We start from the raw sequence: 27,864 nt of genomic DNA, 5'->3' as shown, positions 1-27,864 counted from the left end.
AAATGTATGTATTTTTTTCTATTTTTTTCACCACTTGGAAGTAAAAAGCGCGATTTTAGCTCAAAAAATCTCGGTTAATTTGTTAATAAAAAATAGAAAAAAATGGAAAAAAAACTCCATTTGGTTACCTGTTGATTTACGTGAAGAAGTAATGTTCAAATTTTCAAAAGGATCGGTTCAGTAGATTTTGAGTTCTAATGTTCAAAATAACGTTCTCGGGAAAATCGATTTGCAGTTTTTTATACATCAAAGTATCACAGCCGGTCGTTTAAAACGCTGTAACTCCGTTAGTTTGACTATGTTTGACTAAAAATTTGTACACAATATTCTCGACATATTGATAGTTTAGAAAAAAATAAATAAAAAATAGAAATGCAAAAAAAAAATGTTAAACCTCCCCCCCTTAAGGAAATAGTAGCTCTGAGGTATGCCGTCTCATGTCTAAGAATTGTCGGAATCGGAGGTTAATTCTTCAATCCTCTAGATACCGAATATATGAACCTCAGTGTCTCTACCTGATATGTTGTACAAGTATATGTTAGTGAAGATGCAATAGAATCTTTGCATATTGAACTTAGGGGTAAAAATGGATGAAATTAGGATAATATTCCTTCTAATTGCTATATACTAAATATAAGTATTTTCAAACTTCGAGATGATCCTATATATATATATTTATGTATATCAGTGAGGTATGTGAATGTCGCAATGCAAAAACTAAATAAAATCGGTCCAATAACACTTCAAAAATAAGAATTTTTTAAATAAATTAAAAAAGGAAAAATTGTTCTTTACAAAAAAAAGCAAATTTTAATAACAAGGGTATTACACAAAAAAATTAATTTATATCTACGCGATATTGGAATAAATAAATATATACCTCTGTAGTACTGCTTACTAAAAGTGATTGGAAAAGCTCGTACAAACATCAAAAACATGTAAATACCTAAAATAAAGAGGTACCACGAGATTACATATTTTAGTACAAAATCGCGTCATATTGAACACCGGTGACTTGAAAAACAAATGCTGACGGGGTTATGCGTAAAAACTGATTATAGTGCTGAACCACTGTCCTTTACCAAAAAAGACCTCTGTTTTTCAACAGCGCGCATATTTTTATTTTCGGACAAATTTATTTATATTTTTCCAGTTATTTATGCATGTGCTGCTGAGAACAATTACGACAGTGTTTCCGACAAAATTATAAAAATGTTTTTGTCGTATCTGAGATGAGTTTTTAAAAATGGCATTGTCCTCATGGAAAATAACCACCGTAGGCATGCACATTGCATATTAAAATTTAAATTTAGTACAATATTTGACTGTATTATACCCTGAACAGGGTATATTACATTTCATATGAAGTTTTAACACACAGAAGGGAACGTCGGAGAGCCTATAACATACATACATATATGTATAAATGATCAGCATGATGAGCTTCGTCGATTTAAAAATGTCCGTCTGTCTGAATATCCGTCTGTGCAATCTTCGCAAAAATTATTCCAATCGAATTAGTTCAGCGTATACATACGTACCAAACAAACTGAATGATCGAAATCAAGTTCTTGTAAGGAGTCTTTTGTATTTGTGAAAGGTATTTTAGCTTCGATGCAACGAACGAAGTTAGCGATTTTTCCTAGGATCTAGGAATGACTGAAATGTTCGTGAAAAGAATTTTAAAGATAATTTATATTTTACCAGTTCTGGGCTTAAAACTACAATATTAATAAAATAAAGGGTGATCCATTTCGAGGTTCTCTACTTTTTCAAAGAATAAACACAGAAACGTTAAATTTAATGTAGAATATTAATCATCATTCGAAAGAACATTACTTGTCATTTGGTTTTTTAAGAGCATCTCTTTCAAATGTTGGCCGCGACTACGTCTAATATAATCCATCTATTGGGTCCAATTTCCGATGACTCATTCGAGCATCTCGACTGTTAACTGGCGAACGACACACGTAATGTTTTGATCCAATAACTGAATCGAAGCGAGATTGTCCGCATGGACTTTAGGCTTAACATATCCCCACAGGAAAAAGTCCAACGGTGGATACCACATCATTCTTGGTGGCCAATCGACAGGCTCAAAACAAGAAATTATCTGCTCATGAAATGTGTATTGTATGGTAAGTTGCGTCCTCTTGATGAAATCACCGAAATCACGAGACATCACATAGTCGGTATAACAGCGGGTAACGGCGGCATTGGCGGTTACGTTCTCATCACCATCACTTTCTTTCTTGCACAAGCTGTATTTTGTACGCTTTCAATTTTAGTTCTCGATATAAAATGTGCCGAGTCGTTCCATACGTCAGTCCAAGTTGCTGGGAACGGCGCCGGATTGACTCTCCACGGTCTTCGTGTACATTCTCAGCTACGGCTGCTATATTTTTTTCACTGCGTGCTTAAGTAGTCTATTATTATCCAATAATGAATGCTGGGTCTTAATATGGGTGATGGTGTTGCGAATCGTAGACTCAGTAGCTGAATATAGTATATGACCGTAAATTGAGCGAAGCATGCGAAATACATCCTTTACACAACGCGAGTTTTCGTAATAAAGTTGAATGATTTGTAAACGTTGTTCCGAAGTTAGTCTTTCTATGATGAAATACCAAATAATACTGAACAAAAATAACATGTTGTGTTTGTGTTTACAGCGACATCGCCACTAAAAATCGCAATAACAATTTTCTCTAACATTGAGGGAATATCGTAAATTAGAGGCCCAATTGATAAAAAAAAAACAATTAACACTTTCATCACTAATATTACTATTATTTATATATTAATATTTCAGAAGTCTACAAAATAGATTCGAAATACTAAATTTTGAAAGTTGTGCGCCCTTGAAATTGAGTATAGTCATTATGGTATGAATTCATTGTTATAATATTACATATTAAGTATAGTTTATATACATTGTAATATGATCGCTAGATAACTCTACATAACGCAGTCTTAAAAAAGCAAGCAATACTTGAATAATCAGAATAGAATTTAGGCATGATACGATTAATTCTACAGTTAACTAGTAGACCTTTTCTAGGAGATATACTACAATTATATTTATATGTAATATTTTACTAACATGTGTTCCCTTCCGTTCTTCTTTTCATTTTAAAAATTCTTGTTCTTGCCGTTTGCTAAAAGCAACACTCAAAAACTTAATGGGATGGTTCTTGTCTGCGTGGAAAATCCGAATGTTATTAAAATTTTCTTGCAATCTTACGTAATATAATAATGACAAACGCAAACTAAAAACCATTTCAACTTTCACTGTCGCTGACTAACAACAACATTCCAACATGATACGCCAATCTGCCCGCTGGCAAATTTTAACATTTCAACGCTGCTGGTGCTTCATACAAACCACGTGCCATGTCTAAATCATCTGTTACATCATGATGTTGTCGACCGTGATGATGACTTCGCTGGACAATATAACAATGAACATTATGTCATCCACATGCAACGCTATACAATGCGCTATTTTATTTGATTATGGTGTTGTTACGATATTCGCTTTACCTGCATTTCGCGTACACAGTTCCACCCGATATCCTTGATTATCCCACCAGCACGGATATGGTGATACGAGAGGGCGCTACCGTAACACTGAAGTGTGCAGCAGTTGGTTCACCAACACCGACCATAACATGGCGACGTGAAGGTGGCGAGCCCATACCGCTACCCAACAATACCGAAGGTGAAGTAAATAAATATTTTTTTTGTGAATAGTTTCTTTATCAAATATAAAGTTGTTGATAAAAAAAATATGAAAACTTTATTTTGAAGATTTTTAGAAATTTTTTGAATATTAATAGAAGACAGTGCCAGTGAATGCAAACTGGTGGCTAATAAAATTTAACTTCAATATGGCAACTGCTTTGATCTTAGAAACTGCTTTGTCATTACTCTAATCATTTGAAGATGTTTCGCCAAAGAAACTGAATTTTCCGTCTTTTGTGCCAAAGATACGGTTTGTGGATAAACGCTCATCGACCGGAGTGAATACCAGGACTTGATGACTTAGTCTTTCTCCCTCCAAGAATTCCACACCAAATTTGCGCTCCGGTGTCTACTCGTCTTTATCATTGTCCTGTCCATTGCATTTCTTGATGTCAGCCTTACGAGGACATCAACCGCTTTCCCCACCTAGAGACCGGACAACTGTAAATCATAGTTGTTATTACGTTCTCATAGGAGGCTGTTGTTTTTGTATTATTGCGATTGGTTTCTACGTGGCGGTTCTCAAACTTAGAGTACAAACTCGCCAGGATATTAATATAAAGTTTTATTAACATTGATATAGCGAGGGGCTTGTTTCAAGACCGACGCCCGATGGCAGCCGCACCTCTGGTGAACAGACATTAGACTTAAGCAAACCCTTAAGCCGAATTTGCAAAGTGGCTCCACTGAAGCTTCCTCACTTTTAACCGGGACCTCAGCATCTAACATAAGGGTTACTCACTGGCCCACTTCAAGGTGGTGGGCGATGCAAGAGTAGGAATTGGGTATAGTCCTACAACTGTAACTGCTTACCCAGAAGCACAGCTATATACCATTACAACCCAATAAACAAATCGACATATTATTAACTGATGATTTCTATCTACCCAAAATTTCACTAAATAATTATCTTCTATAAATATACAATTAACATTCCTTGTTTTTAAAACACCTATTCTCTTCTTCTATCTTTCCAGTCATCGCCTACAATGGCTCCTACCTGACGATCGCTAAAGTACAACGCCTTAACATGGGTGCCTATTTATGCATCGCCTCGAATGGCATTCCGCCAACGGTCAGCAAGCGCGTAATGCTGACTGTGCACTGTAAGTATATCTACTAAATAAAATTAACATTTAAACTTATATACTATATATACCAACTTTTCTCAAGCAATACCTCCATTATACACTAAACAGGATGTATTAAGACGCAAAATTTGTAATACCCAGAAGAAAATGGAACCTTTAAAACAAATATATAAATGATCAAAATGGCGAGCTATGTGGATGTAGCCATGTCCGTCTGTATATAAACGAGTTAGTTCCTCAATTTTCAAGAAGTCGATGTGAAATTATACTTCCCTCAAGAAGCTGATCATTAGTAGCACCACCGTAACAAATACATAGCTGCCATGGAAGCCGTTCGATCTAAATCAAGTTGTTGAAAGGAATTTTTCGTAATTGCGAAGAGTATTTTTGCTTCAGTGCAACCGACGTCAACGCTTCTTATACTTTTACAATATGTTGATACAGATATATAAGTTTATGATATATACTATATATACCAATGATCAAGATGACGAGATTTGTAAGATTCATAATTGAAGTTGTATAGAATACATTCTTGAAAAATTGGTTGAATCGGGTTCAAATTTTGTTCTCTTAGCTCAATGTGCCTTATAGAAAGTTTTTCGAACTACCGGCAGATTATAAACGCATATATCAGCCACTCTCTGTACCTAAAACTGAAAAATATAGGGTGAAAGCTTGTCCTAACCCTTTTTCAATTAATATCCGATTCAAACTCACGATTGACTTTTCTACTTATACATATGTTCTTTTTGGTATGCTATGTGAGGTAACTTAATAAAACTTAGAGAGCATCCGCTTCTCTTAAAAAACCAATAAATCGGGTCAGTACAACACCTATCTCCCATATACTTAATAAAACATTGGCCTTATGTCGTAAATATATGACAATATGTAAGATATCCTATCAAAAAAATTAATACGGAAAATAAGTGATTATTAGTTATTGCAATATTCATTTATGCATTTAAATTTGTTAGGTTAGGTTAAGTTAGGCCAATGAGCCGCTTAGAAACTAGTTTTGGTTGTTTGCGATACCAGATGGATTTCAGCTACTGTGTCCATGACGGGTATTCATCCTTTAGAATGCCTGCGCTTGCCAATGAACAGATTTGTTTTCTCCGGGTTCAACCACAGACCCACATGCGATTTCCAATTCTGGACTATATTGAGAGTGATAGTCATGATACTGCTAAAGATCTGTAGACACCTACCCGTTATTAAAATGGCAATGTCGTCCGCATATACCACTACCATAGGGTCATCCTTAATAGATGAATAGGCTTCTGATCCAGCGTTATATAGCAGGATCACCACTTATTGACTGGATACTATTCAATAAAGATTCCGTAGAGATGTTGTTCAACGTGGCAGTAATGTCAAGGAATGCTTTAAGAGCGCCTTTAGTCATGGCATAGATAGACAGAGCGCATTCTGTAGCAATGCTGAAATGATTAAGTCCGTACCGGAAGATTTGTTTAAGTCCAATGAGCAGGTATACATATTTTATTCTCCGTAAAGATGTGTTCGGGAGAGTCTGCCGCTCTACTCCCTTCGTAGCTAGGAATTGCCGTATCCTTACAGCCTCGAAAGTGCACGCTGATTAGATCTTCTGATGAGTCCAGGCAGTTGTTGTTAAATTTGTTTAGTCTGTCGAACTTTTACTGCTTCCGAAGACTAATTATGAAAGTGAGCACAATATCAAACTTGCTTGGGGACTGTTGTACTCGTACAAAAACTTAATGATCTGCTTGTAGAAATATTGAAGTCTCAATCATGGTTTAATAATCTGTTAAGGCAACTAGTGGTCCCTGCCTTAAGGAGTTCAGAACTATCAGGAACTAACAATATACACGCAAATATAATATACTAAAATAAGACTCCCGTTATCAGATTTTATGAGTTGTCAGAGCGCCTTGTCGTTCATAGGAAACTGCTTAGATATTACATTTTTATTTTTATCAGTTTATAGGGATGTCTGGGAGCCTGAGCTCAAAGTTTGTTGCTATAGTAAGATTCTCAACCTTACCGCGTTCACACCAAAAGACCAGTTAGAAGCAAACAGCTGCTATTTAAAGTGACGAATCAAAATCAGTCATAAACATCTCTGTAAAAAATATTTTATAAATTTTGGGTAACCTTAATTCAATTTTCTTCTCGCAACTAAGCTAGAAATATCTAGAAAAAGGTGTTCCATTGAATGAAGACCTTTCTCCGATTTCGTTCTCGGATTTAGTTACACGTACACACTATATAATCTCTCTGATTGCTTTTATTTTCTTTCTCACAGTTCCGCCAATGATTTGGATACAAAATTAGCTAGTCGGTGCAGCCACCGGCCAGAACATATTACTTGAGTGCCAGTCAGAGGCGTATCCAAAGTCTATAAATTACTGGACGAAAAATGATACGATAATAGTGCCGGGTAAGTAAAATAAAAGGAATATAACTTAATTCTAAAATAACTCCATTTGAAAACTAATTTTTTTTTTAGTATTTAAACACCATCACTTTTCTTTACAATCTTTTCAGCAAACTTAAACTAAGTGAACAAAATGATAGTTTTGCTCTCTAAAAAACATTTTACCAAATATGTAGTAGTTGAATATAGAGACAGAAACTACAACGGACGTTTAATTAACTTCTTGTCAGCCAATTTTTAACCGTATTCACACATGTGGACAACAACACACACATATGCTTATACATGTATACATAATCCAACAGACAATCATTGCTATTAAAGCGAGTAAATACTTGGACAAACAGTCAGTGAAAGTGTATGAAGAAGGAAAAAGAGTCACCAAAACATAACACACATACATATACTATGAATAAGAAGTGGACGTGTGCTATAATATAATTGCTAGGAGAGTTAAAAAAACAGTAGGAGAAAGTGGTATGGACACAGTCCATCAGTGAACCCTGCACGAACCGTAAAAGCATCCTCTCTGAACGTCTGCACATTGCATTGCCACCGAGTAGTTTTCGAAAACAAAAGCATGATGTCCAAAAATATATATACACAGCTATATATATGTATACAAAAGAGATGACAAATACATGAAATGACAAAACCACTAGTGGTTGAATAAAAAGACTTGAGGATTGAGTTAACTTCTCGTATACCCCAAGTGACAGACAAATGACATAAAGGGCTGAACGATGGAAAATTTGTAATATTTTTAGGAAAAACAGATATTTTCACAGAACATACGGTTTACTATTTCACATAGTTCCCATCGAGGTTCCCACATCATATATTGCTATCCATCAACTTGCTGATAAAACGAATACCACAAGCGAATTACCTCTAGATTTAAAATAGGCCTCAATATAGACGATTTATTACCAGCGGCTATAGTAATGAGTTCTCAGAATAACACAAAATTATTAATGGCTGGCTTTGACATGTGCTGCGGATGCGTTGGCGATTTAGAGCTCAAGTCATGCAATTTTCAGCCAAAAACCTGCTGTGACTTTTATAAACGTTTTCGTCCAAAACTCTTTTTTAACAGAATATTTGCATTCAATTCTGGCCTTACTTACCTTACTTTAACACTCCGCCAAAATTTCAAAATGAAGTATAGATCCCACTTCAGATTCCTAGAAAATTGATCACAATTTTCAATTGTTATATTAAGTACATACTACTGTGATCAAAAAGGAAGGTGGTTCCTTCCGCAGGGTCAAACCTTAACAAAGAATATTATTTGAGCGTTATTCGTCGGTTGGGTCAAGCTCTTCGACTGAAACTGAAATTATGGATGAACAACTCCTTATCATGCTTACGCGTAGTGTCATACTGCATTGGTTTTTTCGACTCTTTTGCAAAACATCGACTCATTTTGTTCCGCAACCATAGTTTTGGCCTGATGTGATTTCGGGTGTCTTCTGCCTATACATCAAAGTCCAAAGGCTAATGCGGTGATGCCACTTTGACAGGAATAAAAGAAGGTATTGAAAAGAGTGGAAAATGCATTGGCGAAAGAGCGTGTTATCGGACCGGAACAACTTTGAAGGGGCTGAAATTGATTTGGAACAATAAATAAGGAATTTAAAACTTATAAGTAAATTCACCTTATTTTTTATCATACTACTACATATTTATATTTAAGTGAGAGTTTAGATATACATATATGAACAGAAATTAAATATAATGAACTTCGCAAAGAGTGGAAGTCAGTATGTCTTTAAATCTACAATATGTATATAAATATATTATATCATATTAAGATTCGCACACGCGAATGCTAATAAAGTCTGTCAGGCGACTGTCAACTTCCTGGTTTGCTTCGTTATTAATATTAGGGAAAGCCAGAAACTAAACTATCGAACTTACATATATGTATAGTAGAAAGTAGTGTGACGAAAAATAGCAAGCATAGCGTTTCAATTTAAATTTCGCTCGAAAATCCAATCGTCGAAATATTTTTTCTAGCTGTACATATAACTATCAGTCTATGCCAAATGTCACTACAACAGCAGAAAAAACTTTAACTTCGGCTGCACCGAAGCTAATATACCCTTCACAGGTGCATTCCTTAAGTATTTTTTTCGGAGATTATATTATTACCTTAAACAGTAATCCATATCAAATTTCGCGAAGATACCAGGTCATATGCGAAAATTTTCCATACAATCCCTTGTTCCGATCGTTCAGTTTGTATGGCAGCTATACATTATAGTGGTCCGATATCGGCAGCTCCGACAAATGAGCAGCTTCTTGAAGTGGAAATAACGTTTGCAAAATTTCAAAGCGATATCTTAAAAACGGAGGGGCTAGTTTATATAATGGGTTGTCAAAAAAGTCTTGCGGCATTTTCGCTAGTTGGCGCTGAAAGCGCGTAGTTCTAGTTTTATTCGTCGCATCGGGTCATGCTCTATGTTTTTGAAAAGCTCATTTCACGCGCTAACACGTGTTTGATTGATCGTTGAGTCGTTTCTTTTAAGTCGTTCGTGAGTTATAGCGTCGCAAACATGGAGCAAAATAAAGAGAAAATACGGCATATTTTACATCTCAAGCCGCCAATAAAATTTGTGCAGTTTATGCACCCGATACAGTTTCCATTTCCACCGCCCAACGATGGTTTCAACGTTTTCGTTCTGGTGTAGAGGTGGTCGAAGATGCGCCACGCTCCGGAAGGCCTGTCGTCGAAAATTGCGATAAAATCGCTGAATTGGTCGAAAGAGACCGGCATCGTAGCAACCGTAGCATCGGTCAAGAGCTGGGCATGAGTCATCAAACCGTTATAAACCATTTGAAGAAGCTTGGAGTCACTAAGAAGTTCGATGTATGTATGGGTGCCACACGAATTGACGCAAGAAAACATCTTTGACCGTATCGACGCATGCGAATCGCTTCTGAATCGCAACAAAATCGACCCGTTGAAGCGTATGGTGACTGGCGATGATAGCGTAAGGCGCAAACGGTCGTGGTCGAAAAGCGGTGAAGCGGCCCAGACGGTGGCCAAGCCTGGATTGACGGCCAAGAATGTTCTTCTGTGTGTTTGGTGGGATTGGCAGGGAATAATCCGCTATGAGCTGCTCCCCTATGGCCAAACGCTCAATTCGGACTTGTACTGCCAACAGCTGGACCGCTTGAAGGTAGCACTCATGCAGAAGATGCCATCTTTGATCAACAGAGGCCGAATTGTCTTCCATCAGGACAACACCAGGCCACACACATCTTTAGTGACGCGCCAGAAGCTCCGGGAGCTCGGTTGGAGCTTTTGCATCCACCATATAGTACGGATCTCGCACCAAGTGATTACCACCTGTATCTGTCCATGGCGAACGCGCTTGGTAGTCTGAAGTTGGCCACAAGAGAGACCTGTGAAAATTGGCTCTCCGAGTTTTTTGCCAAAGGGAAGCGATCTTCTATGAGAGGGACGTTATGAAGTTGGCATCTCGTTGGCATCTCGTTGGCATCTCATTGACATCTCGTTGGGAACGCGTCATCGAACAAAACGGCGCATATTTGACTTGAATCGCATTATTGTAACCAATTTTATGAACAATTGAAAATGCAAAAAGAATACCGCAAGACTTTTTTGACAACCAATATATACAGACAGATAGACGATATAGATATTCAGTTTAGACAAAATTGTGAAAAATAATGACATATCCTCTTTAGCAGATAACTTTTTTAACAGTTAACTTGAAGTCAAATAGAGAGCACATCCAAGGTGCGACTTCGGATAAAATTTTGGACTCTTATTTTATCTCAAAAAAATTTTTCTTCCATACTCTGTGTACAGACCCCTCAGTTTGTTTTCTTGACAAATATTAAACCAGTGTTTTGTCCTTGTCAATTTCAAATTATAATTAATGCAAACTTTGAGAAAATCGAACTATTTATATTGATAAACAACACTTATTATCGTAACCTGGTTTATGCGTTTTAGTAAGCATAGTCATAATCATATACATACATATTTCTTATTAAAACATCATACAATATTATGAATTTTATTTCATCCGAACTTTTGTTTGAAAGTGGCTACAAAACAGCTATGCGATTAACCAAAAAGATGTTGACACATCAGACTTCGGTTCTTACCGTTGTGTGGCGAAGAATTCTCTTGGTGATACGGATGATACAACTAAACTCTATCGTAAGTGAACTATGTATATAAGAAACAAATATTCTTACCCAAAGATATGTAATCACAAAACATCAGAAAAACACTTTAACCTACATATATACTAATAATAAGTTTGACACACTGTAGTGAAGATACTTGCTTCTATGATATATGTATGTATGTGCTGTCATCGGCAATTAGGCCATTGAAAACAGAAGGGCGGTGAAATAGTAATATCCTTGCACTTCGAAGTCGATATGGTTAATCAAAATTCTATAAAAATAGTTATTGGTTGATGCTGAAACAAGCCCTTGTTCTTAAAAAACGCTCTGAACATGTCGGACAATTCTGATTAATGTCGTGCTGGAATCTGTAGAAGTAGCTTCCAAAGCACCCATGTCCATTTAGTACTTGGGTTAGGTGGAAATCCAGGTCACCATCTCGTCTGACGATCCACGAATGAATGTCTCAGTCTCTGCGCCCACCATCATTTGAGTGAAGTTTGCCACCGCTGCTGCTATATCGTTAACTTTTTGTTTCTCTCTTCTCTTTTAACTCCTGCAAACGGCTCTGATAACTACATAGTATACCCGCTCGTCTTCGCTATTACTTCAGCAGCGTTACTTGGTATTATTCGAAAAGCACTGATAACTCTTAGTGCCGACAGCTTATGCACTGTGCTTATTTGTCTGGCATTTGCTTTAATGCCTTGCGCTTATATAGATTCATATTGGAGTCGCATATATGTAATACAACCGATCTTATTACCTTTGCGAGTAAGAATCGCCGGCTGAAACGGAACCTGTGCTCATCATTTTTGATAAAGCATTTAGGATTTTATTCGCTTTATCTGCAGCGTTTTTAGGTGATCCTTAAATTTGAGCCTTGATTCTATTATTACTCCCAGATACTTTAATTGTGACTGTGAATGAATCCCACAATCCCTTTTGGTTAGAGATATATTTTCCTCCACTTTTCTAGTATGTCATACAGAGCCTTGATTTTGTTTGTTAAATTTCTGAGCTGAAGGCATTCTTCACATCCAAGGTGATTAGCGCGCAATATTTTTTGTTCCGCCTTTCCATCGCTTTCCATTTACTGGGCATTTCGTAGTGTCAACGATATTGTTAAGCGCTTCACTGGTAGCCCTCTAGTGTTGCCATCTGGCAATTGTATCGCAAATTTTAAAAATTTTGATGTACAAGGGCGCGTTCCAAGGTAAACAGGACTTTAAAAAAAAAAATACAGAACAAATGGTTTTTTGGCAAAATCAATTTATTTGATTAAAAATAGTCTCTTTCCGCTTCAATACTGCTTTTTGCATGGCCCAAAGGCATGTCGAACGAATGTTTTCGCTCGTTGGCCGGTATGGCCGCCAGTATGTCGGTGCAAGCCTTCTGAATGGCCTCTACGGCAGCATAACGCTTTCCTTTCATGGGCGAATGTATTTTTCCGAAAAGGAAGAAGTCGCACAGTGCCATACAAGGTGAATACGGGGAGTGGTTAATGGTTAAAATGTGAGTTTTCGTGAAATAATCGGTCACAAGCGTCGATCGATGAGACGGCACATTATCGTGCAACAAACGCCAACTTTCATCTTCGCCAAATTCGGGCCGAACACATCGAATATGGTGCGCAAAACGCTTCAAAACGCCAAGGTTGATTACCGCATTAACGTTTTGACCATTTGAAATAAACTCTTTGTGGACAATACCCTTGGAATCATAAAAATAAATCAGCATTTTCTTCACTTCTGAATTCTCCATGCGCAATTTTTTGGGTTCGGCTCGTCCGGTGCCTTTCATTTAGCACTCTGGCGTCTTGTTTCAGGATCATATTTAAAACAACACGTTTCGTTACCAGTCACAATATTGTAAGGGAAGGTTTAGTCCTTTTTGACTTCTTTAATGGTATCCTTCGAATGTTGGATTCTCAGCAATTTTTGGTCGTCAGTCAATTTGTGCGTAACAAACCGTGCACACACCTTTCGTAAGCCCAAATGTTCGGTCAAAATGCGATAAATCGATGCTTTTGGAGATGTTCAATTCCATTTTCATGAATTTCGATGATGATTTCGGCTGATTTTTGTTAAATTCACGCACAGTTTCGATGGAATTTCCGGTTTTGAAATTTGATTGGTCCACATGTTGATCGTCATTTATGTCCTCACGACCACTCACTTCAAACCACTCGAGCACTCTGCTACAGGATAGGCAATCATCGCCATAAACTTATTTCATCAATTGAAACGTTTTGAGTCAATTGTATACATTAAACGTGAATCGTTACTCGTATTAAAAACTATTCCGGAAATTGACTTTCACAACTTTTTGAAGATTGGAAAAAACGTTGGCAAAAGTATATTGTAGCCAATGGAGATTAGTTTGAAAGAGACGATATAGATTTTGAGGAATAAAATTATGAACAATATCTTATTATTTTTTGCTGATAGTACTACAGTAGACGTACTTTGATTACAGGTCGATGTCTACTGTGTTAAAATGAAATGCTCGTACTTATAAAAGCTAGTGAATAAACATATTACAATGTAAATACAATTAATTACTAATACCTTGATGTAGTATACTTACATATGCTATGTATTTATCTAATTACTTACACATAGATGTCAGCCATCAAAAAAATCTTAGAGAAAACAGACACTTAAATAAAATATATTCGTTCATTCCAGAAATGAATTGGCTCTTAAGCCAAACTTAGAAAAAATTTTGTCATATAAGTATTTACTTACTTTATATATGTATGATACTTTATTGCATTTAGATTAAGTTTTAGTCAAGTAGGTCGAAATAGGCATACGAGTACATTTGGCAGAATTACAAAAAGTCGAACATGTAGTACTTTCCCATTGCAGTTTAATACATACTATACATAGGTACTTACAAAGTTGTGATTTTTGGTGAATTTCGTGGCTGCTTCATTTCTAACCTTACCTTGACCGTCTCTAATCTGACAACAACCGAAGAGTATTGCATAATTAATGTTGCACTAATCGTAATGGAGTTGAACATGTGTGTATATATGTACTATACAACCACACTCCAATATAACCATATGCAGGAAAGCATTTGCGTAGATGTTTAAGTAGCACTTTGAATTCATACACAAGATACAAGTATGTTGGCCTGGAGTCTTAGGCACTTAAGTCAATAGCCAAGTGGCTGTGTGGTTGGCCAGCTTTGAAGCACGTCTTAATTATTAAGTTTGGGGTTAGAAATCAAAATATTTTGGTTTGCAAATAATTTAATCGATTTATATACCAGATTAGAACATAATGTTTGAAACCATATAAGGATACCCTAATACTTTTACTTAATTAACTAACATATAGTTAAGAGGGACTACTAATTAAAATAGTTTTGCATTCATGATTACATGCGCGTTTTTGGTAAATTAGAGAGTTAAATTTTATTTAAAATAATACGTTCAGTAGCTATTGAGATTAAATACCACTTAATTCCAGATGAAAAAAAATTCTAAAATTTTGTTGTATGTGTATGTAACAAAAATGGTTAGGATATCAATAAAATTATTTCTTCCTTTCAAAGTACATTCGATGCCATTCGGAATTCGATCTCTTTTGATTGGCCAACACGTGTACGCTTGTAGAAGTGCAAACTCTAAATACAATTTTCGATGGTTTTCAAGCGTAAATAGGCCAATATTGCAGCAATTTCACTTTCCATATTCGTACAAAGTTCCTCAGTCGTCGCTGGCTTGTTGGCATAGACCGTAGACTTGACGTAGCCTCACAGCGAGGAGGTAAATTGACTGGTCCATTTCGTGAGATAACACGTTCACATGTCTCGGATTATACCCAATTCCTACTCCTGCGTCCTCGCCGCGCACCTTGAGAACGTGAGTAATCCTTGCGTAAAATGCGGTCGCCAACTCGTGCGGAGCCAGGGGTCACGGCCAAATGACAGGAAGTTTCAGCGAAGCTACACTTTCATATTCGGTTTAAAGTTTCACTGAAGTCTAATTGTAAAGTCCGTTCACAGTCTACCTTTATAAATGTGTATAAAGATTTAAACTAGAATAACTTATGCGTAGAAACCACTCCTAATGAAAAGGAAACAATAGCCTGGGATGAAAAGCCGCAATTTTGATAACAACCACAGCAAGCGTAAGGACAATGATTAAGGGACATGGAACTAGAATGTCCGGTCTCGTAAAAGTAAATACTGACATCACCGCCGTCTAATCAATGCGATGGATGAGACATTGGCGGAGACGAGTAGGTCCTTGTGTCATTTATTACAGTGACCATATAAAGGAGGGCAAATTTGACCTGAGATTTTTGGAAGAAGAAAGACTCAGTCGTCAAGATCTGCCAGTGGGCAAAGAATTAATTTTTGATAAAACACTCGCAAACTTCCGCCTCCATGGCGAAACCGTTTCAAATGGGTTAAGACTGATTGACTTAGCAGGAACCAGAAATATGGTTGTCTACTAAATTTCAGCACATGAAAATTCATTGAGCTACTTGGCTATCTCCGGATCGAAAAGTTCGTTACCCGATAGATCATGTTGTGAGAGATGGACGACTCGAGTGTTCCCGATTTGCGTTCGCTCTGAGGATCTAACATCGACTCGACTCAAGAGAACCTTTTGCAGAGCGACGGTCCCAGTTTTTTCCAATATGCAAGAAGATTTCTACAAAATTGGCTCATTTCATCTAAATTTAATCATTTTAACCATGCTAAATAAAATTTTTAATTCAATTACAAAAGAATGGATATTTTTAATTGACCTTATATCAAATGGTAAAGTTCTTACTAACAAAAAATAACATAAATTAATTATTTCCAAAAATGTTTTTTGTGGTACATTCATAAGTATATTTTCGTTTTATCGAAGTAGATTGTAATTGTAAATTGCTCTAATTACTGGTTGCATGTATTTACTAATTGGTTCAATTTTATTGTTGTGAGGAGGTATGCGATACTTTAACTTTCGTTTTATACAAATATATTCTACGTTATGTTTTATTTTCTTAATACAAACATTTTTATATTTACCTGTTTTATAATTTTACTATATAATATTACCAATTGATTCAATTCTAAATATTTCTGTGAATCTAACAACAAAACATGATAAAAACTTGTTATACTACATGTGTAAAATTCATTAAATACTTTCACTCATTCAAATAATGTACAGCTACACTATGCAACTTCCAATTCAAGTCATGTACTATGCTGAACTCGATACTTTTTCACTCTTCTTGTATATGTTTTATATTTTCTCCTTTTTCATTGCAGATATTCTGCAAACAACGACAGTAACCACATTAGCACCCACGGTGGCTCTAAATACCGTGCCAGTAGTGGTTGCGAAATACAACACCAAAGGTGTGTAAATATGCAATAGACCGAAAAATATAAATTAATTCAAATAAATGCTCAAACACAATTATTTCGTACAATTTAGTTCTGCTCCTCTCAACAAGCAATATAGTTACAGATATGCCTATAGCACCACAAGTCTTTACGCTTCCTCTAAGAACAATTATTTCACTCCGGCTGACCTTAACTTACCTAAGCAAGTCCGTCAACAACTTGATATATTCACTTGTCTCATCTATGTCATTATACTATAGCAATGCTTCTTGTTTTATTGTTTTTATTGGTGTGTATTCTAGTACGGGAAAAATGAGGCTTACGTAGAAGCCACTACTTAATATATACTTGTATATCAATATACTCAGCCATTTTATTACATACATATATATTACATACATACATATATCTATTTTTCTTTTAATATGACAACGACAACTGTAGTGGGTGCTCGCGTCGACAAAATAGATCAACGTTTCAGTATAAAAATTCACCGCACAAAATCGAATATTGCAGATATATCATCGTCATCATCATTGAACAATATTTATATTGGTGCCACATCGAGCTTATGGAATTCACAAGATCACGGCACAGGGCTAAAGCATATTCAATGTGAGTACATAAGAGAGAGATGATACATCATTCGATATTTTTACTTTCTAGAAGACGGCGTTATAAGAATAGATCTAAGAAAAATGTAAACAAATTTTTTTATATTTTTTTTAAATACTAATTTAAAACTCCAACAGGAAACATAATCTTATCTATTCTTATCGACATTAATCGGTATTGCTGGAGAGCTAAGTCAATATGAATATTTACTGGAAAATTATAAAGGAAAGAAAAAATAGCTACAAAGAAAATATTCGGATTTAATAGCGTGCCGATTAGTTTACTGTTAATTGCGAAGTTTTCTGCCTCTGATAGCGAAAAACCAAACCATTCGGAAGTACCAGTTTCACATTACAAGGCTTTATGATGCAAAGCCGTTGTGTTTTTATGTACGTGCCGACGGCGGCCTTACCCCACGATGCTTAAAAGAAAATAAATAAAAACATTGTGTTGATCAGCGCCAATTAGTCAGATGGAAGGGAATCCTTCTCCACCTTGGTATGGTTTCAGGCCGACCAAAAATCTCTGCTGTACTGTGGGTTCGGCACCCATCGCACTGCGACTCCATACTGAACTGAATTTTAAACTATATCTGCCTTTAAGTATACATCACAGTCACCAAAGTGTCAACTATAAACTCCAAGGGCTAACTCCTCCCCATGGTAACAGGCTCCAATCAGATCTTGTAGCTTTTGCTGCTACCAGTTGACCACCCATCAAATTCAATTACATTTGTCGCTTGAACTTCAAATGTCTTTACAATACAAAGAATCTCATTCAAAGTCCATAGTACAATATCAGTTTAAGCTGAGTATTATCACTCTTCGTACCGAACGACAACCCTACTGTCTTCTCCACATCGACAAGACCAGTGCTTAAACAGAGCACTTCAAAATAAAGGGAAGCCTTACTGGCAAACAGTTTAAGCAACTGTACTGGTTCCTAAAATCAGTAATTTAGGCTACTCAGAAAACAATTTCGCACAATAGTGAGTTTACTTTGCTATGTGAGAAACAGAGCTGTCTATACAGACTTACTTGTAACTAAAATCACTTGAGGAAAGTAGTCAGCAATTCTGTTTTTTGAAGATCCGTGAAAATGTGTTTACTATCCAACTACTACGTATTAGTCTACACCGTAGACTAAAAATAGTCTACCCACAATACGCTCTCTTTCAGATTCAGTTATTCTCAAATTTTAAAATTATTCCTTAAATATTTTAAGCCATTTGCATTAAAACTTGGCGATGCTTGGTTTATATTTCTATAAGAAGACAACAGCCGCTTGTTCCTTTCGATTTCATGTACAATAATTCCCCAAACTATTGTAGGAATATAAACGCACAAGCAACATAAATATATTTGGCATTTATTTTATACATATTTTCTATCGTTATCTTTAGTTTCAATGTTTGTGCACACGATTTGCATTCAACAGCAGTGCACACTTTTCACTATGGCAATGTCAAACGATTATGCCACTTGAGGTGTCAGCACTTACTCTGGCGGATGACTGCTCTCTTTTTCATGTCACACTCGACGCTAAAAACCAAGCAGCAGAAGATGTCAGTTACAATTGTGCCTGTCAATATCGCTCACACCGCAAAGGGGAAGGAAAAAGCACAGGAAATGCATTTACATGCGGGCAATTGCAGCCGGCGCTTTAAGAATCAGACAGACCAGCAAGATAGTACGCGTAAAGTTATATGTGGCATATAAATAAGTATAAATTATAAATTTCAATTGGATAAAGCAAAAGTGTATAAGCTAAGAGTTTTCCAACTCGCTCCAATTGCGTAAGCAAAAGGTATATAAGAGGTTTCCTTTTTATGCCCTGAACAGGGTAGGTAAAGTATACTACGAATTTTGTTATAACTAATGGAGCAGTGTTTGGAGATATTCAAACGTAATAAACTCTAGTTTTTGCCAATGGACGAAACATGGTTCCATCATTTCATGTCGAAGTCCAATCGACAATCATCCTAGTGGACTGATCTAGAGACTGTTTTCTGTTTTCGGACCTCAAAAAAATGCTCGCTTGGAAAAAAATCTCATCTTGTCTAAATTTGTCATTAGATAAGTATTGTCTAGATGGGACTACTATTGATAAAGCTGTCACACAAACTGAACAATCAAAATCATCGGAAACATTTTTTATACCCTTTTATGTTATGATAAAATCTTCTGTGAGAGTTATTATAAAGTGTGATCCATTTCCAGGTTCTTTACTTTTTAAAGAAACAACACATAAAACTCTAATTTAATGGAGAATGTTTATCATCATGCTGGCGGAGCTATGTTTCAGATGGTCAACCCGTTGAATACTCGTTGGAACATTTCAACTGGTAACTGATACATGTGATGTTTTGGAATTCACATAGACATCAGACTTTTTATATCCGCAAAGGAATATGATATCATTGAATTCATTAGCTCATGCGATGTGTGGGAAGAGGAGCCGTCTTGTTAAAACCAAATGTCGCCAAGGTCACAAGTTTCAATTTCCGGTATCAAATAGTCGGTTATCATGGCGCGAAAATGGTCACCATTGACGGTTACGTCTTCACCGGCAACATTTTGCATAAATATGTGCTGATGATTCTATAGAACTTTGGCCCAGAAATGGGCCTCATCGCTGAACAAAATTTGGCTCGAAAACGTCGGATCTTCTACGGCTGCTATATTTTGCTTGCTGCGTGCTGAACGTGGTCTATTCGGTCGAATATTATCTAATAATGAATGATGGGCCTCAAGATGGGTGATGCTATTGTGAATAGTGCGAAACATATTCTTTACAGAATGTGAATTTTCGTTATAAGGTTGAACCATTTATAAACGTTACAATACTGAACAAAATGGACACAACAACTTGACACGACTCACGAGTGATCTGTCAAAAAACGCTATTAAAAAGGACCTCTTCTTGGATCACCCGTTAGCTTCGGTAGCAGCCGTCTTCAGACGCATATGCCTGCTTAGATGCTGAGGACGTATTGACTGGTAGCTGGCTTAGCAATAAAATGTCAGATGTTACTAATAGTCAATGCAAGCTGGCATACGTATGCAAAATTTGCCAATATTCAAATGTTAAAGGATTGCTAAGTAGAGCACATGTATTTTCCACTATTTATTTTCAACTTCTATGCTTGCTTTTTTACTATTTTTTTTGGCATCTCATTTCTTTAAGGTGGATTTGTTTGGTTTTTACATTTGATTATCGAACATTGACTTATTTACATATATAAACTTCTTGGAATTTTTATAAGTGCTCCTGATCCTTTAATTAAATCTAGCAAAGAGTTATGTGGACAAAATGACATCTTGCAAAAATGCAAGTACGAAAATGAATTCTTCTTTCAAAAGTATGCCTACGACATATGTAGATAAATCAGTGTGGCATAGTTTTATAAGGATAATATATATTTCAAAGGAAACATGATTTTGTTAAGTCAAAATTTTTATATTTTAAAGAAATTTCATAGTTTATGTATGTAGTACAGATAACTTTTGTCAACTCCAGTTCTTTGATTTCCTTATCCAAAAATAGAGTCTTATTTTTCATACATTTGTATTACACATATTGCTCTGAAAATTTTTAGTTTTTAATTTTTTATAAAACACTGAGCCAGCTTGCGCGCAGTAGTAAGCCTTTTGTACCATTTAAGTTCAATTATTCGTTCGCCGAAATACTCACTTTAGATTATAGACATGCAAGCGTTTGTTAATTGTTTTCGTTCATGTAACCTAATGGACATAATTTTGACTTAGCAGAACAAGTTTCAAGAATTTATGTTGTCTGCTATCATTCGAAAAGTAAAGAGCGCGAAAAAAATGAACTTCGATATATAGCTGTGATATCCAAACAGTATTTATTATGTAGCCACATGTAATGTGTTTTCTTTCCTTAAGGTTCTGATGGGTAAGACTATGATAGACGAGAATTGCACCGCGACTGCTAAGTCCTAGTGTGGCGATGTGATCCCTATTTAGAAACATTGGTCCCTGGGCCTTTATCCTGCGTCTATAGACTGCGTTCGCTTTTGAGTTGTAAATCGTGTAACTAACATGACTTTCTTTTACATATATGTATATATAGTGTTTATTGGGTTATTGGAATATGTTTATGAAAATATATTGCCCATACCAGAATTCTAAAAATTGAATTTTTTTAGAACCAAAAATTTTATTCCATTTATTTCTTTGTTTCGCAGGATATTTGCCTACTACCTATTCATTTTTTTCGCAAAAAATTAATACCTAGTACATATTGACATTGGGAAGCTATTTTCACCAAAAAACGAGCAATAACATTTCTGCAACACATTTATTAAATTTTTCACCATGTTTTGCCTTTTCATTGCCCCTATCTGGTGATTAGGTTTCCAGCTGCCGGCTGAAATGTCGTCGTGTAGACGAATTAATCGGTGTATGGCACTGGTGTTGCGGATTCACATACTACACACTGCAAGCAAAAGAAAAGCAATGGCAACATGCCGCGATAAAGCTACATATGCATTATACATATTTGCTTGCAGTACAATCTTCACGCTTATTCATGGTTGAGAATTTGGGGTGCAGTTCTTTTGTGCTGTTTTTATTTTCCTCACATTTTTGTTGCTCTGCTTGCGGGATTAGATGGCCAGTGAATTGGCAATTCTTCGTCGTTTAGTGATGACAGCTTTGACTATTGCAGCGTAGCACAGTAGCATTTCGGCGGAAAAAATAGGATTTTTCCACTTTCCAATTTCAAAACTTTAATGATTTTATTTTGTAAAGAAATATTTGGATAAAAAAAATTCAACAAGGTTTTTTATAAAAAGTGAAATTTTATAGTTAAAAAAACTAACAGAAGTCGACGGAAAGTTATTCAATAAAATCAGATTAAAATTATTGTCCAAATAAAGAATTTTTTTTGTGTGTAAGTTTATAGCTATGGCTTTTTATTTATTTTTTAGTGAAAATATAGCACCACTTGTTTATAAAAAAAAAAATTTATTGAAATTGGCAAAGTAAGCTAATTTTTATAATTTTTCAAAAATTATACTAAAAAATATCAACTTTTCATTTTTTGATGGAAAACAACTTTATGTGCCTTGCCTTGCTTAGCCCTCTTACTATAAAAAGATGAAAGTTCCGAGTCTGTACTTTCAATTAAAAAAAAAAACAATCGCCAATTACCGTACCTTTTAGTAACATCGATTTTAATTTCCACAAATACTGATGTCTTCAACAGACTTCTTATAACTTCGGATCCTTACATATGTAAGTAGCTTAAGGCGTCATTCGAACAAAATTTCCTTAGAACTAGATCCCATTGTTAAAGATATGGTGCTTGCATAATATTACAAATAAAAACTAACACAATTTTTCGCCTGTTACATATTCAATTAAAACATTGCATATTATATTGGATTTTTATCAAGGTAAAGGTATAAATAACGTCACTTTGCGTTTAAGTTTAATTTTTTCTCATCAGGAGAACTCAATTAAGAAGTGTCGTTTGTGTGTGTTTCAAGTGCCTATGTAGGTCCAAAAATAAAAATTTTGGCAATTGCAGTTATAAGGGTGGGGGGTGTGGCAGTGGGCGGTTTTCCAAGATTTTTTCAAAATTTCTTAATTTGGTCCAGAGAAGTGTTTCTGCAAAGTTTCATTATTGTACGACCACTCCTTCTATTTTTTTCCAAGAAATGTATGGAGCGGTGCCACTGTGCGTAGTGGCACTTCCTGTGCATTGCTGCAATCAATGAACCTTTGCGACGCTTAGTTGCGTTTGAGAACTGACCGCCAGCAGTTAGCAAACCAGTCACTTTCGTTATCGATTGTGTTTTGGCATTTATTTTAGTATTCTTACTATATTGAAGAAGAGCCTGTTTATTTTTATACTCTCGCAACAAAGTTCCTAAGGAGAGTATTATAGTTTTGTTCACATAACGGTTGTTTGTAAGTCCTAAAACCCAAAGTGATCAGGGTGACGAGTAGAGTTGAAATCCGGATGTCTGTCTGTCCGTCCGTCCGTCTGTCCGTGCAAGCTGTAACTTGAGTAAAAATTGAGATATCATGATGAAACTTGGTACACGCATTTCTTGGCTCCATAAAAAGGTTAAGTTCGAAGATTTGCAAAATCGGCCCACTGCAACGCAAATATGGCGAAAACCGAAAACCTATAAAGTGTCATAACTTAGCCATAAATAAAAATATTAAAGTGGAATTTTGGCACAAATGTCGCATTAGGGAGGGGCATATTTGGACGCAATTGTTTTGGAAAAGTGGGCGTGGCCCCGCCCCCTACTAAGTTTTTTGTACATATCTCGGAAACTACTATAGCTATGTCAACCATCTATAGAGTCGTTCCCTTCAGTTTCCATAAAAAAAATGGAAGAAATCGGATAATAGCCACGCCCACCTCCCATACAAAGGTTATGTTGAAAATCACTAAAAGTGCGTTAACCGAAACTAACAAAAAACGTCAGAAACACTAAATTTACGGAAGAAATGGCAGAAGGAAGCTGCACCCAGGCTTTTTTTAAAAATTGAAAATGGGCGTGGCGTCGCCCACTTATGGACCAAAAACCATATCTCAGGAACTACTAATCTAATTAATTTTACAGAAAAAGAAAAAAATAGGTAAATGACGGATAATGAAATCTCAATTATCACTTTATCATGCGAGAGTATAAAATGTTCGGTGACACCCGAATTTAGCCCTTCCTTACTTGTCATTCTTCTGCAACTTGCAATAATCAAAGCCAGGAAAATTCGGTAAGAGTAAAGTCAACCGGATGTTGGTTTCGGTTATAAGGTAGGACACATTAAAGATATTATTTGATCAAAGTTTCCGGCAATTATATTATATTTTTACGCCGGCTCTCATACCACCTCGGTGGTAAAACTTGATGTCTGTGGCGTATTTATTTATTGATTTATCGCGCTATTAGTAGTTATTAACAGTACCGTTATATGGGAGTGATCGGGGTTATCCACCGATGTCATCCGTTTTCACACTGTGGGTAAAAGTTCTTATAGGATTTGTACTCAGAAAATTTGGTTGTTGTAGCTTAAAAGGCTTAGGTGGCCCTTGATACTGCGATCCTCTGTTCCAAATAAGGATCTTATATCTCATAATTATGGCTCTTTAAGTGTTTTCGGGTAATGACAATTTGTGGGCGTGGCAGTGGTCCGATTATGCTCATCTACGATCTCACATACCAAGTTTCAGCAATATATCTCAATTTTTACTCAAGTTACAGCTTGCACCCACGAACAGGCAGACATTCAATTATGTATATAACCCTATATCTATCTCGCTTAGGTTTACAAAACTATAATACTCTGTAGAAACTGGTTGCAAGAGTATAAAAATATAGACAATTTGGGAGCTTTATTCTCGATTCATCGTTCGTGCTCAGTCTTCAAAACGCCAGTTTTAACAAGAAGTGAATGTTTAATCGTAAAATTCATAGATCTCGCTGTGACTGTAAACAGAAGGTTTAAAAAGGTAGACAGATTCTTATGACTTAAGAGGTTCATAATATATACATATGTACTCGTAGTAAGACTTACAAGTGTTTCAGACCGGATTGTTACAGCATATTCAATTCTAAAAATATTTCTGCAAAACTAAAAAAGCAGTAATAAAAACTAATTAATTTCAGAAATAGTATAACTATTTTACAAATGTTCTATTGAATTTTAACCAAAGTTTATCTATCAAAAATGTAAATTCCTAACTTCTTAAATTTCCATGTAACTATTTAATAAATGGGCCCTCATTTACGTGTGTCTGTATGTAAAAAAAGTTATAGGCAAACAACAAAAATATTGCGAAGTAAATTTGCTCGCAAAATTTTCTACGCAAATGAAATGAAATTGAATTAAATCGAAAACATATAGTTTCGAGTAGTTGTGAGGGTATTTGAACATTTAATTTGAATGTAAAGCTTTCAATAAACTTGAATCGTGGGAGCGTCCAACGTGCAGTATAACTGGAAACTAACAGACATACAAATATATGGTTTGCATGCGAGCATAAGTATATTTAGTTCTTTATTGGTTTCTACACTAAAATTGCTTGTAAATATGTATAAGTGGCTGTTTTAAGCAATTTCTGCAATGTAAGCTATTTTAATACCAAATTCTTCTGAAATAACACTTATGATTTAATTTGGGTACATACACAAGGCATCAAATTAAAGCTTAAATTTAACCGACGTTATTTCAATGCAAATTTATTAAAGTAAATAATTAGTAATTCATACAATAATTTTACATTTTACACATTTTGTTTCATTTAAAAATAAGAATTATTAAATTAAGGCGTCATAAGAAAGTATAAGCTTGGAAAAAATAAAAAAAATTTGATTTAAAAGTAAATTTAGAAATTAGTATTCCCAACTTTGTTCTAAATTACTGCACGAAAACGTTTTGGCATGCTTCGAACTAAATTTTCATATATTTTCATTGAAATAGAACCTTATGGACGCTTCATCGCTAAGAAAAGTGATTACAAGTTTGTACGATTTTTTTGGTATTTTCGTGTAAAAAATTGATTACAAATACTCAATTGGACTTAAATCCGGCGACTCAGCCGACCAGATCCATCTTTTTTCAAAAACAGCAAGTATGTACAGTTGAGTGAAAGTGAAAAGGTAAGCTCTGCTTTCAATGCGTTTATCAATGTTTAAATGTCAATACCAACCAACCAAGTTTGGAGTACTCGCCACAACGACAGCAACAGAAGAAGTGGCATTTGCGCTCATACTTAGTGTCAAGTGTATATTGCTGTACTATTATTGTCAGTGTTAACCTCTGCGTATGTATGTATATATATTGTAATGTTTGCTGACATTGCCTTAGCACAAATATTTAAAGTTGCATCAAATTGTGATTTGAACTGTTTGCCTAACGTTTCAGACGGTTTGCCAAAATAATACTGGTTCTCGATGCGGCAATTTAAGTTCAGCAACAACTGCAAATACTGTTGTAAATATACATATCTACTACATGGTATCATGCATTCAAATATTCGTATACTTATACGTACAACCAAGTATTCTTAACACGCGAATACCGTTCTAGTCTTCCTCATGTAGCAGTTGCTTAGTTTGTGGTGACCATAAAATGAGTAAGTAAAAGGAGTTCGAAGGGAACACACTCGTTTTCCTAATTTTTTTTGTACATTTCGGAGTCGAACGACAATAACTTTCTGATGGAACACGAATAATGATCCTAAATGTCCCGAGTCATTATTCATCTTACCTGAACCGTTGAAAAGCTCTAGTTGCTCATCTTATTTTAATCAACTACGAGTAATAATCTTAATAAAAGGTACGACCATCACAGTAATCAATTATCAAATTTTAATTTATTTAAACCGATAGCTAAATATAAGAGAGAGGCCTGAAACATATCAGACAAAATTCTACATTAAACGGTAAATAGATGGTTTTCTTCTTAGTCTATGTTCGCGACCTATACAGACAGTCAAACCTTAATGAATGAACTTAATACATTGGACATTCAGCCATCGCTTGTCAGACATATATTTGAATATTTGACGTAGCCATATAAAATAACTTCTAAAGTTGCTCGTGAGGAGATGAAAACTATTATATACGATAAGCTCTAATCTAAGATACTATTTCCAAAAATTTTATTTACAAATTTAAAGATAAGAGCTGCATCTTTAAAGGTAGATATGAGCAAGAGGTAGAATATTGAAAATGGTTGTCAAAATACTGTCAGAGCACTTCAACGTTGGCATTCACAAACTTCCTATAAAATTTGCATTTACTGTTACATATCTTAATTCATTTACTTATAAACTCACTCATTTTAGCATATTCATGTTTGGCTGCAAGGAAATTTTCGATAATCCAACCATACTTGTATAATGTGCCAACGCTCTGTTCATATTCGACACCAAAATTAGTCCCCTACATTCACTTTAAAATAATTCATGATATCCTATTAACTGCATAAGACACACAGAAAATACGGCATTTACAGTATTGCACTTATGGATATCTGAAGCAATTCTATTATTATGACTATCTTCCTGTTAAGCTTCTAATTAACCGATTATAAATATAACTAAATTAAAATTTACGCATTATTCCATAGTTCCAACATGAAGATTTAGTATCTACATTGTACATATGTGTACGTACGTGAAACCGTGATCAAACTTAGATATTCATACAAATATATTTACTAATACTTTGCTTCAACGCACAGTTTCACGTAGTTGTCCTTATTCCTTAATTATAACACGGTAACTTGCACACTTGCTAGTTATAGATCTACAACCTAATGAAGCATAAAGCAAAATGAGGAACATTGTCTTTTGTAATATCTGCTCCTACTGCTGTTAGGTTGTATTCGTTTCTAAGAGCTAGAGGCATTGCTAGACCATTAATTGGGTAAATATTATTATCAGGATAACTGGCATTCGTGTTGTCTT

General features: G+C 35.5%; 1 pseudogene; it reads left to right on the top strand.

The window, feature by feature from the left end:
* LOC120768777 overlaps positions 1-27,535 on the top strand; it is a 57,774-nt pseudogene extending 30,239 nt beyond the window's left edge.
* Positions 27,536-27,864: the final 329 nt, after the last annotated feature.

Source organism: Bactrocera tryoni, chromosome 2, assembly GCF_016617805.1.
Source record: "Bactrocera tryoni isolate S06 chromosome 2, CSIRO_BtryS06_freeze2, whole genome shotgun sequence".
Lineage (NCBI taxonomy): Eukaryota > Metazoa > Arthropoda > Insecta > Diptera > Tephritidae > Bactrocera > Bactrocera tryoni.
Note: the sequence above shows the minus strand (reverse complement) of the source record. Positions and strands in the feature narration are given on the sequence as shown.